Below are 3587 nucleotides of genomic sequence, written 5' to 3'. Positions count from 1 at the left end.
GCACAAGGGCTTGGAGTTTCTCTGTCTCCTCTCCTTCCATCCATTGATAGCATCTTGGGTTTACAGAAGTTCTGACATCTCCACCTGAGTGTCGTGAAGAAATTGCTTTTCTGCCCCAAGGGGAACATTTAAAAAAATTGTTGTTGGTTGTGGGCATTCCTCTGTCTTGAGAGACAATGGATTGCGCTTCTGGGGGTCAAACTTCCTGGGTGGAAGTCTGGACACAGTGTACAGAGGATGCAAAAGTTCCTGCCCCACTTGTAAATGTCCTGTTGCCCTGTGCTTCTGCATCAGTCTGTGTCAGGGAACTGCCATCAGCTCCGAGGCGAGAGGTGGAAGGGCAGCTGGATTACAGAGAGCCTCCAAAGATCGTGGGAAGCAGCACTTCCTCAGCGGAGGAGGGAGGTCCCACCTCTAGTGGGGAAGAGCTGCAGGGCTCGGAGGATGCAAGGAAGAGCCAAGGCACCATGCCTGAGCAAAGCGGGGAGGAGGGAGTCCCCCTTTACCCAAGCCTTCCCTGCGCAGTAGGTTTTCGCGCAGAGAGGGGAGGCGTCAGATGGGGGTCAAGAGACTACTCTGCTGGGGAAAGTTTAAGGACCGCCCACTCTCAGATTCTGCTAGTGACTGAGCAAGACATGGAATTGAGGCTTTCTGCAATGTAAATGCTTCACACCAATCATAAAGCTTTTGAAAAGACCAGTGAGGGATCTTGCCTGTTCGCTCTCAAGCAACCACCTGATAGGCACAATAGCAATCTGCAGCTGGCACACTCCATTCCTCCTCTCCACACCCTGGGAAGGCCCATAGTTGGCCATAAAGGGGCTCATCCCCATGGACACATGTTCAGCATTGTTATACACAAACTCAGCTAGCGCCAATTTCTCCACCCACCCAATCATTCTGCCTCTCACTGACGTCGCAGCGTTGGTACTGCTGCAATATGCCATTCGCTCTCTCGGCCTGCCCGTTGGTTTCTGAGTGCCTAGCCATCGAGAAGCTCACCTCTACCTGCAGCAGGCTCATGAGTTTACACCAGAACCGCAAGGTAAACTGTCTTCTGCGATCGGAGATGACCCTTTATGGAGTTCCATGCAGCCTAAAAATGTGATCCACAAACAGCTTGGCTGCCTCCTCAGCTGACACCACATGGGAGCAGGCCACAAAGTAACACATTTTGGTCAGTAGATCGACCACCACCATCACCACTGTCTTTCTCCTTGACTTGGGCAGATCTGTCATAAAATCAATGGACACCACCTCCCAGGGCCTCCCCGGTGTCGGTAAGGATTCCAGTAACGCCGCTGGTGCAGTTCTTTCCCCTTTGGCCCTCTGACACCTGTCGCACCCTCAGACATATTCCCGTACATATTCCTGTACATTATGCGGGAATGTCTTTAGGTTCATTCAAACCAAAGTAATATACTAATATAAATGGATTAGTTGCAGGTTTCTTCTTCTTCGGGGAATTAATCACCTTATCTAAAAATCTAATAACTGCTTACCATCTATAAACCACCACCCCGTGTATGACACCCCCTATTTTGGGGACACAAAATTAAGAAAATGGGGGGAGATTGCCCAGAGTTGTTGAGCTTTCTTGGGGGGGGGGGGAATTGCAAAAAATCACACACCTGCAAGACTGACGATGGCAACTGCACGCATCACCAAACCCACCAATTGTCTGTCCGCTTGCTTCCAGCCGCCGCCCAATTGCCACTGCAACAGCCAATTGACAGCAGCCTTTGCCGCAGCCACCAATCACCCACCCAACTGCCGCAGAAAAACTCCTGCTTGCGGCAGCAACCAATTCCCCCATCCCAACTCTGCACTGTCCTTTTATAAAATGACCCCCCATTTTTGACATTATTTCATAAGAAAAAACCCTCGTCTTATACACGGAATAGTACAGAATGTCCTTTGGATCATGGAGACATTTCCTTCTAGCCAAACATTTCTGAATCATGAGCATCTGATGTGATGGATAGACCCAGTAGTGAGCTCAGTGGACCAGTGATCAGAATTGAAAGAAATGTCCCAATCGTTTATGTCTGTCCTGTCCAGAACTTCAGCTTTTAATATTATATTCTCCATGCACCCTACACCAGTTCATTGGGAGTTCCTAGTTCACAGGTCACTGCTCACCTGGAAATATAAACTGTTGTTCTAATAGGTTGTGACTGATGACTGCATTGCCAACACATGCCTCCCCCTGGCAGTCTCTGTATATAGAAACCTGTGCAGAAGGAACAAAAGTTTCCCTTGCCCTGGACAAGTTAATTGGGAGACAAAGAGGTAAGTAGTTCTCTTTCGCTTTGCTAATCTTTCAGAGGCTCTCAGTGGAGGCAAATGCACATGAAAAGTTGGAAGGGAAATGGATGGGTCTCCGTCGGGAGGACGAAATAAACTGTGGCTGGGTTTGAAATTTGCAGGGTTTGCTTGCCAACAATCATGGATTTAAAGAATCGTGGAGTTGGAAAACATCGTTTGATCCAACCCCCTGCAGTGCAGGAGTGTTAAGTTTTACTATATCAGTTTCAATGTTATATAATAAATTTATTAAAAAGCTGTAGTTATTCGATTGCAGTTCCTCCCAGGTGCTTGGTTGGTGAAGATTGGGTTAGAAATATCATGCATGGATGTAGAAGTAAGGCAGGGCATTTAGACGGCACAGCAGAAGTCACAGAGGAAGAAAAGGGGGGTTACTATTTAATATGCTGCTTTAGAAGGTGGTTAATAAATTGGTTGTATTATTATAATTATTGTTGTTGTTGTTATTATTATTATTATTATTCATTTCTATACTGCTTTATGTTTTTAAGAAAAACCTCAAAACAGTTTACAGCATATTAAGCATTAATAAAACAATCCAGAATCAAGCATTTCTGAAGAAAGTCAAATATAAAGTATACAGTCAAAGCAAGATAGTTAACAGGACAATAAAATATTACCTTAAAGATTTCAAAATAAAGGAGGTCAACTACAGAAAGCGTATTTAACACAAAACAAAGTTAACACACAAAGAAATCTTTAACATTTCAAAAGAAAGCATTGCTAAGTGAAGTTAAATATAAAATGCACGTTTAAAACAGCATAGTTAACAAGAGAATAGAACATTATCATAAGCACGACACGGCTGTTTGGCAGGCACAAAAAGATAATCATTAGTAGTAGTGATATTTTTATTGTTTCTCGGCGTTCCTACCAAGTCATGGCTAATACTTGTTGGGAGACAAATTTTCTCTCTCTGAGCCATCATTTTCTCTCTCTGAGCCATCATTTTAAGAAACCTGCCTAACCTAAAGGCCAAGATCACATATTGTGGCAGTGAGTTCCATAGGATGATTGTCGGGTGCTTGAAGGTGTGCTTGCTTTGGTCCTAGAAAACCAACCCCTTTGTAAGAGAGGAAGAATAAATCTCTTTCTACCCTCTCTGCTCATTGTTCACAATCTCTTAGTAGCCTGTCTAAACTAAAGATATATTTTTTAAAAATCAGCCTCTCCGGTGCTTGGACCTCCTAATCCTCATGTTGGTGTTGTTATGTGTTGGTGGGCTAAGAGCCATAGCAGAGCAAATGGAGAGCTGTAGA

This window comes from Podarcis tiliguerta (assembly GCF_965153285.1).
Source record: "Podarcis tiliguerta genome assembly, chromosome: 10".
NCBI classification, from domain to species: Eukaryota; Metazoa; Chordata; class Lepidosauria; order Squamata; family Lacertidae; genus Podarcis; species Podarcis tiliguerta.
Note: the sequence above shows the minus strand (reverse complement) of the source record.